General features: G+C 38.5%; 1 protein-coding gene across 2 annotated transcripts in view; it reads left to right on the forward strand.

Moving 5' to 3' along the window:
• Window positions 1-15,618, forward strand: part of KCNN2 (potassium calcium-activated channel subfamily N member 2) — a 325,278-nt gene that overhangs the window by 27,681 nt on the left and 281,979 nt on the right. The window contains exon 2 of one of the 2 annotated variants that reach the window (XM_060296128.1): window positions 3,368-3,435. The exons of the other annotated variant lie outside the window; for it this stretch is intronic. The gene's annotated coding sequence lies outside the window, so the exon portion shown is untranslated. The remainder of the gene's footprint in view (window positions 1-3,367; window positions 3,436-15,618) is intronic. 2 annotated transcript variants of the gene reach the window in all.

Genomic DNA, 15,618 nt, shown 5'->3' on the forward strand with positions numbered 1-15,618 from the left:
ACAAAAAATGGCAAATTGTGGGGATGCAACAAGACAAATGAACTTGGGCTAGGGGCAGTAAATTGTGGGACAGTGATTAGGAAATATATGAGGGAAACTAACAGAAGATAAGGCTTATTTTAGTAGGTTTGTTTGTAAAGGTCATTTTGCCATTGACTTCCAGGCTCTGCTGATAAGAATGTGCTTTTCTCCGTGGTATAGGGAGGGCACCTTTCTCATGGGAAACTTTATAACCTGCTTTGAGGTGGGATTGGGGAGAGCAGAGAGTTCTTCCTGCATCTGCTCTTTCTCAAGTGCTTTCAGCTCAGAATGATCAATATGCCAAAGGGGTGTAGTTTAAGGTGGCATGTTCTGAATTTCTTCAGTTCCAAATTCCATCATGGGGCAGTCATGGTTCATCCCTCCAGTGTGAACACAGCAGAGGTGCTGCCAAAGGGCCACACCCTCCTCCCCCACCCCCATGGCAGTAAAAGGATCAGGTCCAGATCCTCAAAGAGTGATCTTTTTCTCAGTTAGGTTTGATGCTAGGACAGCTGTAAGCGTCCTACTGGGCACATAATGCTAATTTGCATATCGTAGAAAATATAAGTGTTTTGTAAACTCAGGTGACTCAGGAGACTGTGAGCCAGTGGGGAGATGTGCCCACAGAGTTGGTACAATGATACCTACTTTGCGGGGTGTTGAAATGGTAAAATGATGGTTTTTTTATAAGTCATTCCAAAAATATCTGACTTCTGGGCCTGCCATAGACCTGCAAAATCAGAAGCTCGTGGTGAAGTCCCCACAGACTCTATTTTTAACAGGGGATGGGTGAGACTTTGGTATGTTTGGCTCAGAGTGGGTTGCTTGGCCAGCACTCAGGGACTACTAGAATTTCTTAAGGTACCTGGCACCCTACCTGGCATATAAATGGTAGCTATTGATGCTACTGTTATTCTTATCATTATTCAGTTCAGTAAAGAAAAACAATATTCCAACCCTAAGAATTAGCCAAAAATAGAATGGGTTGCCATTGAAGGTGCTACTATCACTGTCATGGAAACTGAGATATGAATGGGTCTATAGCTTGGTGGTTAAGAGCATAATCTCTGGAGCCAGAGTGCATAGGTTTGAATGCTAACTTTTCCACTTATTAGTTCCTTAACCTTGGACAGGTGACAGTGATTCAGTTCCCTCATCTGTAAGTCAGAGATAGTAAATAGTATCTATGTTCATCATATAGTTGTAAGAATGACCATGTATCAAATTTAAAAAAGCATGTTTAAACAATATTTTACTATCTCTGAAATTAGAGTACACTATATAATCAATGGCGTGTCATAATATAACCCATGGCATTATTCTTTCTTTCTTGGTGGCACACAACATGATTCTTCTTACAATTAACAGTAGCTTAGATTTAATCAAATATGGTAAATTATCTCCTCCATGGAAATTGCTAACAACAGTGTTGACACATAACGAGCACTCAAAAGGGTAGTTACTATTGATTTAATTGAGATTTTTCAGGAGAGGATTACGTTTCTAGTGGGTACCTGGATTTGGTAATATTTACCTCTTCCAAGCTTAATTGGAAGCCCTGGTGTGCTTCTCTCAGTATAATTATTTTCAGAATTCAGTATTGTCTTTATGTTTTCCACTTGAGACTCTGGACTTTCCCTTTCCTTTTGCTTTCCATCTTGATTTAGAGCAGGTCTCTAGGCTCTTCACCAGTTGGATTACTGCTGTGGAAGGTTCACCATGCTTTCTTCATTATTTGGGTTGGGTTGTAGTTGTTTTACTTGAGGGTCTTAGTGTTAGACCTTATTGTATAATACCACTCTTTGTTTCGTCCATATTCTTACATGGACAGGAAAGGGAAATGAACATAACAGGCTCAAAGTAAGTCAGATACACATGGTTTCAGCTTGAGAATGGGTGTTATCCTAATAATGATATTAAGAAAACTCCTCCCCATCCTCAGTAGAATGCTGACCAAAAGTAGTTCCACCACGAAATGGTACCTATAGTACCTCTTTTTTTTTTTTTTTTTTTTTTTTGCGGTACGCGGGCCTCTCACTGTTGTGGCCTCTCCCGTTGCAGAGCACAGGCTCCGGAAGCGCAGGCTCAGAGGCCATGGCTCACGGGCCCAGCCGCTCCGCGGCATGTGGGATCTTCCCGGACCGGGGCACGAACCCGTGTCCCCTGCATCGGCAGGCAGACTCTCAACCACTGCGCCACCAGGGAAGCCCTATAGTACCTCTTTTAATTTATCTCACTTAGAACTGGCAAGGCTAATGCAAGGTTTAGTAATTTTTGCAATATTACATTTAATATAAATGGATACTTGACCAACTTCCAAAAGAATATGTGAGGTAGATGATGATAAAAGGTAAGGCACTTATGGATCAAGGAGCTCAGAGTCTATCTGAAGGAAGCGGAGGGAATAGATGTTTCTAGGCACTTTTGTGAAAAATTGTGTTGCTTATGCAATCCGTTAGGCTTTATTTCCTGGCAGCTAAAGCACAAAAATAAGTGTACATAATTTTGTAGTCTCTGTTACCAAACAGAGAATGTTACTGAATTTATTTACAGAAAAGAAAACATCATCCTGGAAATTAAAGTCAAGCAAGTATTTATCAGGTTGATTTCTGATCATGGAGGGATATACTGTACATTACCTAAAGAAACTATTTCCGATAATTTTACTGGCTCTATGAAAATAAATATATTATTAACAAATACATTTAAGTTGCTCCCATTAACCTATAAGTTACAGAAGGCACTCTGAAAAGAGTCACAGCATGTAGTGACCATTTAAATGAATCATTCAAACTGGAATACTTTTGCGAGTAAAAGGGGCGCTGTTGATAATTATTCCAGGAAAGCAGATGAAAACCAGGACTGTCCTGGCAAAAACTGAAATGTGTGGTCACCCCAGTAGAGGGTTTCCATGCCATCTCTTTAAGATCTAAGTTGGTAGGAAAATTTTAAGAGTACAAGGCAACAGAGACAAAGTTGTTGCATGAAAAAAAGCATGAGGAAAGTGTAGACAATCAGAATAGCAGGACATTATGTGAGTCCTGCTGATGATTCTTAGTTAATGAAACCTAGACATTTATTTTAAGTCTGAAGCTTGAAGAGCTATGGACAACGTTTGTGGAGGACACAGACATGGTACCCTGAAAATTCTTTGCAGATTCCCAAAAGAAATTTTTCACTGACAATATTATAATAGATTCAGATTTACAGAAATCAATCGAGCTATTAAAATAGGCATAAGTTGGAGTTAGGCTGAATGAATAAAAACCTAAACAGTTAAGGATTTTTAAAACATTTCCTAGCTTCCAAAAAAAATGAATGGGAGGCATTTTATTTTGTTTTTCAGCAAGAGGTATGCAAAGCTGATTCTCTGCAAAAATGTAATGGATCTGACTTCAAAGAGAAGAACTGCAGGTAAGATTGCAAATGCTGGAATTTAGTACCCCACTTTTCATGACATAGGTATGGCTTAGTGTCTTGGCGACTTAGAATACATGTAAGGTTCGCCTTACGTGAGCTTTTCTGATAACTCAAATAGAGTTGCCTGGATTCCCTGGTTCCTTGTGCTTTTCATGGTGCTGTATAAAGTTAAAGATGTACATTTCTAGTAAGATCCTGGTATGAGTCTAGGAAAATTGGGAGCAATCTTTTAGTGACAGTGTGAATCTGTATCTTCATTTTCTTTAGTTTTGTAAAGAGAATAGAAATACCAAGTCTAGTGTGAGCATTTTGGGTGAAGCTTTAGTCAAAGGGATATTATATTATAAACAAGCTCCACTGTTGTTTTAACGGATGCCTTTCCCCAAAGGCAGCATAGTTCTCTGTTATCTTAGCAGGTTTGGATTTAGGACTGGGGAACTTGCTAGAGCTGCTTCATCACCACTGGCGTATTGTTGGGTTTCTCCGCCCACACAGAGCCTCTGGAGAATTGGAAGAGTCTCTTTTCTTGAGGAGCAGAGAGAGAGCTGGCTTAGTGTTGCACTCATTTTCAAAGGTTCTCTGAGACCAGAGGTTTAGAAATGAAAGCCTGCTATATCTGCTTTGATGTGTAAGAAAAAAATTAGAGACATTTCCAGTACTTGGATGAAAATGTCAGCTGATAATATGAAAAGGTAGAGTGCACAGGGCATATCTTGGTAAGTCTGATAAAAATGGCATCCAGGAGATGGCTGGTAATTGGATGCTATAAATGTTATAATGAAGTCTGTGCCCCCTGAAGGAATGCAGGCAAAAGTCTGTGAAATGCACAAGCAGGATTTAGAGTGAGCCAGGCCATGGTCTATTTTGGGCCACACTTTGGGCCACACTTAGAGCCACGTGGGTGTGACCGAGTTGCTGCTACTGCCTGAGTTTCAGCCTGGTACTAATTGAAAGGTGCTGAATACTTCTCTCCAGCTCTCCGGAGACCATTCCTTGCCCATCCACAGGGCAGAATAGATTATGATTCCCTGACCACAAAAACTAAGCAGGTTAACTCTGGCTTTAAGGTTTTAAGGACGTATCCAGCCAGATGCTGCCTAAGATGCTGATGTGGTTTGATCGGCAAGCCACATTAGCACCAATATTTAAAAATAGAGTGATTTAAAACAAAAATATATAGACTTCTAAATTATCTGAATAATTGAAAGCTCCTGTAATACCAGTTCCACATTGCATCCTGGTAATGATCAACTAGACTCCTTGTAGAAGTGGGGCAAGTACTCTCTGGATGCCTTTTTTCAACACAGCTGTTGTGCTAGTTGCCTTTACAACCTGCCTTCTTCTCCCATTTTTTGTTGCCTGCTTAGCCTTTTTAAACGTTTTATTTTGTAACCCTGATCAAGACTAATGGGAAGTCACCATGGCTTAATGGAAGGCTCAAAGGCTCACAAACACAGAGAGATCTCAATTTGAATCTTTCTATAACATTTATTAGGTGGATAATTTTGAACAAATAACTTCTGAGTCTCAGTTTATATATTTGCAAAATGGGAGTATTAATGCCTACCGTGAAAGGTTTTTTTGTGGAGTCAAGAAAATATACAGTAAAAAAAATTTTTTAAGATAATTAAAATGTATAGATATAGTGTAGTGCCTGGCACAAAGCAATAGCAAATAAAAACTAGTTGTTATTATTTGTTTCTTTCTACACTGTTGTTTAATAAAACAAATCCATTAAGTCTTTGATAATGTTCAAAACACTCAAAAATAAAATAGCTGTGCAGTAGATATGGTAACATGTGCATTCTACCTGTTGCTGTTATATTTTGCATCTTCTCACAAAAACTACATTGTGCTTATTGGTTATTTTAGGGTTTTTTCTCAGAAAATATAGATTCCTTTACTTTTTCTTGACTCAGCATTTATTTTTTTTATATTTAACAGGAGAAGTAGAATAATATAATAATATAGTTTATTTGTGGATTATATGATTTTTCTGTTTCTTATAATACTTAAAAATATTTGTCTTTAACATGTATTTCTTTATACTCTGAGTTGGGTTGTAAAACAAATGCAACAAAAGTCAAGACAAGAAAAAAAAGAGTAATATAATAGAATGGAGGGAAATCACTATGAAGGGACCCCCTCAGATGAGATGGAAGGTTGAAGTGACAGAGACTTTCCTTCTGCATTTTCTCACAACTGAGGCAATAAGGGAACTTCATCGGGAGAGGGAATAGCTATCATGTTGCAGATACTAGGATAGGTGGCTCTGTATTTGTGTGGATAGATTCCTTCTTGTTTTCTTATACAACCATCAGTTATTATACACGAAGGAGCCCACAATGGAGGAGAAAAGGGCAATGAGGGCTTTAGTTTGATCCCATATGAGGAATTATTTTCTCCTTAACTAACAGAGTAAAACAACTGAACAATAAGAATTCGTAGTTTGTGGAAGTAAGCATCCCAGGAAATGCCTCCTAAATTATTATTCTCTGTTTTTATTAGGCTTGATTGCCAGATCAAGTTCATCCTGAAATAGGTTGGTGTGTTTTCATTGTGGGGGAGGGGGTGTGTGTGTGTGTGAGAGAGAGAGAGAGAGAGAGAGAGAGAAAGGGAGAGATGGATGGATGGATGGGGTGGGGAGAGAAAGAGAAATGGTGAGATGACAAGATGATGTGATGATGTATGTGGATGGCCATGTAAGAGGAGGCTAGGATTGAAGAGAGAAGTGAGCAGCCAGGGCTGTCAGTCTTGCTGATGCCCCCTGACCCATCCCACCACTTCAACAAGCAACTTTGCTGTCACATGCATCTCTTTTATAAGCAGAGCCTTTCCCCTGGCTTGTTAAAAATGACTTTCATCCCAAAGAGCCCTGCTTCTCTTTGGGAGGTAGTATTTTCTGTACACCTCCAGTAGTCAATAGGATCCTTTCAATATTTGCTCAAAGAGGAAACTAGAGGTTTTACACTTTTTGTTTTTTTCCTTAGCCAAACTTCAATGACTGCCTTCCATTCCATCTGGGATGCTGGGGCAATAGACCTAGATATTTTTGGTAGTGACTTTAACCCCTAAAAAATAAGGAGTGTCTGGAATTAATAATTAGAAGGGAGATGAGGCTGCCTTATGGAATGTGTATTCATTGGGAGGAGCAAAGCACCTGGTAAAGTTCCCAGTGAGACTGGAACTAGCTTCCTATCTGAGCAGAGCAGAAGCAGAGAAAAGAGGTGTCATGGGTAAATCGGAGAACTTTTATCTGGATTGCTCACATGAAACTTACAGATATAAACACTGATGATGCAGTCTTTTTCAGTTGTGGGAAAGATTTTATAAATGATACTTTAAGAGGAAGAAGAGATCTCTATTTTCACTCTCGTCTCTTATCATTATAACAATTTCATCTCTATCCTATTTGTACCATGGGCTTTTACAGCTTATGAATCTTTTATAATTATTTTTCAGAAAGAGTTTCATGCTTTTATTAGATAGTTGGATGCTTATTACATCTTTAGTGAGTCCTTATTATGCAATTAATCTGTGAGTCTTGGCACTCTGCTTTAAGGATCTTATTATTTAATAAACAAATGCATAGACGTGTATGTCATCAACATTGTCATTGAGGAAGGCTCAGCAAGAGAAACTTGACAGCACACAGAGATTTTACTTAATTATAAAGTTTTTTTTAACATCTTTATTGGAGTAGAATTGCTTTGCATTGTTGTGTTAGTTGCTGCTGTATAACAAAGTGAATCAGTTATACGTATGCATAGATCCCCATAGCCCCTTCCTCTTGTGTCTCCCTCCCACCCGCCCTATCCCACCCCTCTAGGTGGTCACAAAGCACCGAGCTGATCTCCCTGTGCTATGCAGCTGCTTCCCACTAGCTAGCTATTTTACATTTGGTAGTGTATATATATCAATGCCACTCTCTTATGCCATCCCGGTTTGCCTTTCCCCCTCCCCACGTCCTCAAGTCCATTCTCTACGTCTGTGTCTTTATTCCCGTCTTGCCCCTAGGTTCTTCAGAACTCTTTTTTCTTTTTTTTGATTCCATATATATGTGTTAGCATACGGTATTTGTTTTTCTCTTTCTGACTTACTTCACTCTACATGACATACTCTAGTTTCATCCAAATTACTACAAATAACTCAATTTCATTTCTTTTTATGGTTGAGTAATATTCCACTGTATATATGTGCCACATCTTCTTTATCCATTCATCTGTCAATGTTCACTTAGGTTGCTTCCATGTCCTGGCTATTGTAAATACTACTGCAATGAGCATTGTAGTAAATGAATCTTTTTGAATTATGGTTGTATCAGGGTATATGCCCAAGAGTGGGATTACTGGGTCATATAGTAGTTCTATTTTTAGTTTTTTAAGGAACCTCCATACTCTTCTCCATAGCGGCTGTATCAATTTATATTCCCACAAACACTTCAAGAGGGTTCCCCTTTCTCCACACCCTCTCCAGCATTTATTGTTTGTAGATATTTTGATGATGGCCATTCTGACAAATGTGAGGTGATACCTCATTGTAGCTTTGATTTGCATTTCTCTAATGATTAGTGATGTTGAGCATCCTTTCATGTGTTTGTTGGCCATCTGTATATCTTCTTTGGAGAAATGTCTATTTAGGTCTTCTGCCCATTTTTGGATTGGGTTGTTTGTTTTCTTGGTATTGAGCTGCATGAGCTGAGTGTATACTTTGGAGATCAGTGCTTTGTCCTTTGCTTCATTTGCAAATGTTTTCTCCCATTCTAAGGGTTGTCCTTTCATCTTGTTTATGGTTTCCTTTGCTGTGCAAAATGTTTTAAGTTTCATTAGGTCCCATTTGTTTATTTTTGTTTTTATCTCCATTTCTCTAGGAGGTGGGTCAAAAAGGATCTTGCTGTGATTTATGTCATAGAGTGTTCTGCCTAAGTTTTCCTCTAAGAGTTTTATAGTGTCTAGCTTACATTTAGGTCTTTAATCCATTTTGAGTTTATTTTTGTGTATGGTGTTAGGGAGTGTTCTAATTTAATTCTTTTACATGTAGCTCTCCAATTTTCCCAGGACCACTTGCTGAAGAGGCTGTCTTTTCTCCGTTGTATATTCTTGCCTCCTTTATCAAAGATAAGCTTACCATATGTGCATGGGTATATTTCTGGGCTTTCTATCCTGTTCCATTGATCTATATTTCTGTTTTTTTGTGCCAGTATCATACTGTCTTGATTATTGTAGCTTTGTAGTATAGTCTGAAGTCTGGGAGTCTGATTCTTCCATATCTGTGTCTCAAGATTGCTTTGGCTATTCGGGGTCTTTTGTGTTTCCATACGAATTGTGAAATTTTTTGTTCTAGTTCTGTGAAAAATGCCAATGATAGTTTGATAGAGATTGCATTGAATCTGTAGGTTGCTTTGGGTAGTATAGTCATTTTCACAGTGTTGATTCTTCCAATCCAAGAACACGGTATATCTCTCCATCTGTTTGTATCATCTTTAAATTCTTTCATCAGTGTCTTATAGCTTTCTGCATACAGGTCTTTTGACTCCTTAGGTAGGTTTATTCCTAGATATTTTATTCTTTTTGTTCCAGTGGTAAATGGGAGTGTTTCCGTAATTTCTCTTTCAGATTTTTCATCATTAGCATATAGGAATGCAAGAGATTTCTGTGCATTAATTTTGCATCCTGCTACTTTACCAGATTCATTTATTAGCTCTAGTAGTTTTCTGGTGGCATCTTTAGGATTCTCTCTATATATTATCATGTCATCTGCAAACAGTGACAGCTTTACTTCTTCTTTTCAATTTGGATTCCTTTTATTTCTTTTTCTTCTCTGATTGCTGTGGGTAAAACTTCCAAAACTATGTTGAATAATAGTGGTGAGAGTGGACAACATTGTCTTGTTCCTGATCTTAGTGGAAAGGCTTTCAGTTTTTCACATTTGAGAATGATATTGGCTGTGGGTTTATCATATATGGTATTTATTATGTTGAGGTAAGTTCCCTCTATGCCTACTTTCTGGAGGGTTTTTATCATAAGTGGGTGTTGAATTTTGTTGAAAGCTTTTTCTGCATCTATTGAGATGATCATATGGTTTTTCTCCTTCAGTTTGTTAATATGGTTTATCACACTGATTGATTCGTATATAGTGAAGCATCCTTGCATTTCTGGGATAAACCCTACTTATCACAGTGTATGATCCTTTTAATGTGCTGTTGGATTCTATGTGCTAGTATTTTGTTGAGGATTTTTGCATCTATGTTCATCAGTGATATTGGCATGTAGTTTTCTTTCTGACATCTTTGGCTGGTTTCAGTATCAGGGTGATGGTGGCCTCATAGAATGAATTTGGGAGTGTTCCTCCCTCTGCTATATTTTGGAAGACTTTGAGAAGGATAGGTGTTAGCTCTGCTCTAAATGTTTGATAGAATTTGCCTGTGAAGCCATCTGGTCCTGGGCTTTTAATTTTTGGAAGATTTTTCATCACAGTCTTAATTTCAGTGCTTGTGATTAGTCTGTTTATATTTTCTATTCCTTCCTGGTTCAGTCTCAGAAGGTTGTGCGTCTCTAAGAATTTGATAGTTTCTTCCAGGTTGTCCATTTTATTGGCATATAGTTGCTTATAGTAATCTCTCATGATCCTTTGTATTTCTGCAGTGTCAGTTGTTACTTCTCCTTTTTTGTTGCTAATTCTATTGATTTGAGTCTTTCCCTTTTTTTCTTGATGAGCCTGGCTAATGGTTTATCAATTTTGTTTATCTTCTCAAAGAACCAGATTTTAGTTTTATTGGTCTTTGCTATTGTTTCCTTCATTTCGTTTTCATTTATTTCTGTTCTGATCTTTATGATTTCTTTCCTTCTGCTAACTTTGGGGATTTTTTTTTTTTTTTTGGTTCTTCTTTCTCTAATTGCTTTAGGTGTAAGGTTAGGTTGTTTAGTTGAGATGTTTCTTGTTTCTTGAGGTAGAATTCTATTGCTATATACTTCCCTCTTATAACTGCTTTTGCTGCATCCCATATGTTGTGGGTTGTCGTCTTTTCATTGTCATTTGTTTCTAGCTATTTTAAAATTTCCTCTTTGGTTTCTTCAGTGATCTTTGGTTATTAAGTAGTGTACTGTTTAGCCTCCATGTGTTTGTATTTTTTAGAGATTTTTTCCTGTAATTGATATCTAGTCTCATAGCATTGTGATCAGAAAAGATACTTGATAGTATTTCAATGTTCTTAAATTTACCAAGGCTTGATTTGTGACCCAAGATATGACCTATCCTGGAGAATGTTCCATGAGCACTTGCTAAGAAAGTGTATTCTGTTGTTTTTGGGTGGAATGTCCTATAAATATCACTTAAGTCCATCTTGTTTAATGTATCATTTAAAGATTGCATCTCCTTATTTATTTTCATTTTGGTTGATCTGTCCATTGGTGAAAGTGGGGTGTTAAAGTCCCCTACTATGATTGTGTTACTGTTAATTTCCCCTTTTATGGCTGTTAGCATTTGCCTTATGTACTGAGGTGCTCCTATGTTGGGTGCATAAATATTTACAGTTGTTATATCTTCTTCTTGGATTGATCCCTTGATCATTATATTGTGTCCTTCATTGTCTTTTGTAATAGTCTTTATTTTAAAGTGTATTTTGTCTGATATGAGAATTGCTATTCCAGCTTTCTTTGGCTTTCCATTTGCATGGAATATCTTTTTCCATCCCATCACTTTCAGTCTGTATGTGTCCCTAGGTCTGAAGTGGGTCTCTTGTAGATAGCATATATATGGGTCTTGTTTTTGTATCCATTCAACCAGTCTATGTCTTTTGGTTGGAACATTTAAAAACCATTTAGATTTAAGGTAATTATTGATATGTATGTTCCTATTACCATTTTCTTAATTGTTTTGGGTTAGTTTTTGTAGGTCTTTTCCTTCTCTTGTGTTTCCTGCCTAGAGAAGTTCCTTTAGCATTTGCTGTAAAGCTGGTTTGGGGGTGCTGAATTCTCTTAGCTTTTGCTTGTCTGTAAAGGTTTTCATTTCTCCATAGAATCCGAATGAGATCCTTGCTGGGTAAAGTAATCTTGGTTTTAGGTTTTCCCCTTTCATCACTTTAATTATGTCCTGTCACTCCCTTCTGGCTTGCAGACTTTCTGCTGAAAGATCAGCTGTTAACCTTATGGGGATTCCCTTGTATGTTATTTGGTGCTTTTCCCTTGCTGCTTTTAATATTTTTTCTTTGTATTTAATTTTTTGATAGTTTGATTAATATGTGTCTTGGCATGTTTCTCCTTGGATTTTCCTGTATGAGACTCTCTGTGCTCCTGGACTTGATTAACTATTTCCTTTCCCATATTAGGGAAGTTTTCCACTATAATCTCTTCAAATATTTTCTCAGACCCTTTCTTTCTCTCTTCTTCTTCTGGGACCCCTATAATTCGAATGTTGGTGCATTTAATGTTGCCCCAGATGTCTCTGAGACTGTCCTCAATTCTTTTCATTCTTTTTTCTTTATTCTGCTCTGAAGTAGTTGTTTCCCCTATTTTATCTTCCAGGTCACTTATCCATTCTTCTGCCTCAGTTATTCTGCCATTGATTCCTTCTAGAGAATTTTTAATTTCATTTATTGTGTTTTCATCATTGTTTGTTTGCTCTTTAGTTCTTCTAGGTTCTTTTTAAACGTCTCTTGTGTTTTCTCCATTCTGTTTCCAAGATTTTGGATCATCTTTACTATCATTACTCTGAATTCTTTTTCACGTAAACTGCCTATTTCTTCTTCATTTCTTTGGTCTGGTGGGTTTTTACGTTGCTCCTTCATCTGCTGTGTCTTCTCATTTTGCTTACCTTATTGTGTTTGGGGGTCTCCTTTTCACAGGCTGCAGGTTTGTAGTTCCTGTTGTTTTTGGTGTCTGTCCCCAGTGGCTAAGGTTGTTTCACTGTGTTGTGTACACTTCCTGGTGGAGGGGACTAGTGCCTGTGGTCCGGTGGATGAGGCTGGACCTTTTCTTTCTGGTGCAGCCCAATTTTTTAATGAAAAAAAATTCGCCCATCTTTTTTCAGCACTACAGTGGATTGAGTCTGGTGAAGTTCTCCACATTTTTATGAGGATAAAATACTATTAAGACATGTTTTGTGAAAATATGGCTCCTTTCTTGTCCATATAATTGACGTAATGTGTTGCTCAAGTTTGCACTCTCAGTAGAATTGGGAAGTAAACCGGTCCATTAACGTTACTCCTTTTCTTCCAGTTGTAACACACAGTTCCAGGGTAGAATAGTAACTTCTGGCTAAGCGAGGCCTCTTTGGGGTAGTGGCAGATTTTTACAAGTTTCTCTCCCCTCTCATTCTCCCAGATGGCAATGCTGCAGGCGGCATCTTGCATGTTATCTCGAGGCCTGGGTCTCTGTCCTAGGGAAACTACTGGACATGCTGGGCTCATGCAGCATTTGGACCCCACCGGGGTCTCCCAGGAGCAAGGGGTGACTTCTAGGGTTTCTCCTAACCAGTCAGATGGCCCCAAACTGACTCTGATGCTCCCAGGCTTCCCATTGCCACACACCACCACGCACAACACTGGTCACCTTATCTTTGATAAAGGAGGCAAGAATATACAATGGAGAGAAGATAACCTCTTCAATAAGTGGTGCTGGGAAAACTGGACAGCTACATGTAAAAGAATTAAATTAGAACACTCCCTAATACCATACACAAAAATAAACTCAAAATGGATTAAAGACCTAAATGTAAGGCCAGACACTATAAAACTCTTAGAGGAAAACATAGGCAGGACACTCTATGCCATAAATCACAGCAAGATCCTTTTTGACCCACCTCCTAGAGTAATGGAAATAAAAACAAAAATAAACAAATGGGACCTAATGAAAATTAAAAACTTTGGCACAGCAAAAGAAACCATAAACAAGATGAAAAGACAACCCTCAGAATGGGAGAAAATATTTTCAGATGAAGCAACTGACAAAGGATTAATCTCCAAAATTTACAAGCAGTCCATGCAGCTCAATATCAGAAAAACAAGCAACCCAATCCAAAAATGGGCAGAAGACCTAAATAGACATTTCTCCAAAGAAGATATACAGATGGCCAACAAACACATGAAAGGATGCTCAACATCACTAATCATTAGAGAAATGCAAATCAAAGCTACAATGAGGTATCACCTCACATTTGTCAGAATGGCCATCATCAAAAAATCTAGAAACAATAAATGCTGGAGAGGATGTGGAGAAAAGGGAACACTCTTGCCCTGCTGCTGGGAATGTAAATTGGTACAGCCACTATGGAGAACAGTATGGAGGTTCCTTAAAAAACTAAAAATAGAACTACCATACGACCCAGCAATCCCACTATAGGGCATAAACCCTGAGAAAACCATAATTCAATAGGAGTCACGTACCACAATGTTCATTGCAGCTCTATTTACAATAGCCAGTACATGGAAGCAGTCTAATTGTCCATCAATAGATGAATGGATAAAGAAGATGTGGCACATATATACAATGGAATATTACTCAGCCATAAAAAGAAACAAAATTGGGTTATTTGTAGTGAGGTGGATGGACCTAGAGTCTGTCATACAGAGTGAAGTAAGTCAGAAAGAGAAAAACAAATACCATATGCTAATACATATATATGGAATCTGAAAAAAAAAATGGTTCTGAAGAACCTAGGGGCAGGACAGGAATAAAGACACAGACGTAGAGAATGGACTTGAGGACATAGGGAGGGGAAGGGTAAGGTGGGACAAAGTGAGAGAGTGACATGGACATATATACACTACCAAATGTAAAATAGATAGCTAGTGGGAAGCAGCTGCATAGCACTGGGAGATCACCTCCGTGCTTTGTGACCACCTAGAGAGGTGGGATGGGGGGGTGGGAGGGAGACGCAAGAGGGAGGACATAAGGGGATATATGTATATGTATAGCTGATTCACTTTGTTATAAAACAGAAGCTAACACACCATTGTAAAGCAATTATACTCCAATAAAGATGTTAAAAAAAAGGAAAGATACTGAGTAGTTCCCTGAGCGCTACAGTATGTCCTTGCTGATAGTAGTGTGTATATATATGTTAATCCCAAACTCCTAGGTTTTTTTTGTTTGTTTGTTTGTTTTTTCGGCACGCGGGCCTCTCACTGTTGTGGCCTCTCCCGTTGTGGAGCACAGGCTCCGGACGCGCAGGCTCAGTGGCCGTGGCTCACGAGCCCAGCCGCTCCGCGGCATGTGGGATCTTCCCGGACCGGGGCACAAACCCATGTTCCCTGCCTCGGCAGGCAGACTCTCAACCACTGCCCCACCAGGGAAGCCCACTCCTAGCTTTTTAAAGTGCCCTTTTAAACATGTAATTCAGGTCATGCCACTACCCTGATTACAGTCCTCCAGTTGCATTCCGTTATGCTTAGGTTAGAATCCAAACTCCATCCCATGCCTCCAGCATTCTCCATGTCCCAGCTCCTGCCCATTCTTCTAAACCCACCTCTGCCACTCTCTTTGTGGCTTATGATTGATTATCTAACCACATAGCACCTCCATTCCCTGAACACCTGGAGCGCGATCCTACCTTAGATCCCTTGAAGCAGCTATGTGGAATCATCTTGTCCCAATTGTCTCAAGACTGGATCCTTTTTTAAAAAATTATTCAAATGTCAGTGTAAAAAAACTATCATGTCCTCAAAAAGGTACTCCTGAATCGCCCAATTTCAGTAGATCTGTTATCTTTATCAATTCAGCATGTATGATTTTTTATAGGACTTACCACACTTAATTTTCTTGTTTATTTGTTGTCACTCTGTCCCTCCTCTACATTAGAATATAATATCATGAAAATAGAGATCCTGTCTAGTTGCTTGACTCCTTTAATGGTGGCATTTAATAAATATGTGAAAAAAAAAAAAAGCAAGGAGTCCCTAGGAATGGAACAGGTATAGAATTTTGAGTTCACAGTCAGTAAAGATTATCCAAACGCTAGATAACTGATTGATGGAAATAATGTACAGGGTTTTTATTTAATTGTTCAACTAATATTTATTGATCATTTGTTATATGTCAGTCACTGTGAAAGGCACATGGTTATACAAAGAAGAGAACATCAGTGACTGCCTGTGCCTGCCCTCCAGGAGTTTACAGTCCAGAGAGGAGGAAGATATGTGAACAAGACCTTACAGGTGCAATGCAATGTGGTACTAGAGCC

The sequence above is a fragment of the Globicephala melas genome, chromosome 3 (assembly GCF_963455315.2).
Source record: "Globicephala melas chromosome 3, mGloMel1.2, whole genome shotgun sequence".
NCBI classification, from domain to species: Eukaryota; Metazoa; Chordata; class Mammalia; order Artiodactyla; family Delphinidae; genus Globicephala; species Globicephala melas.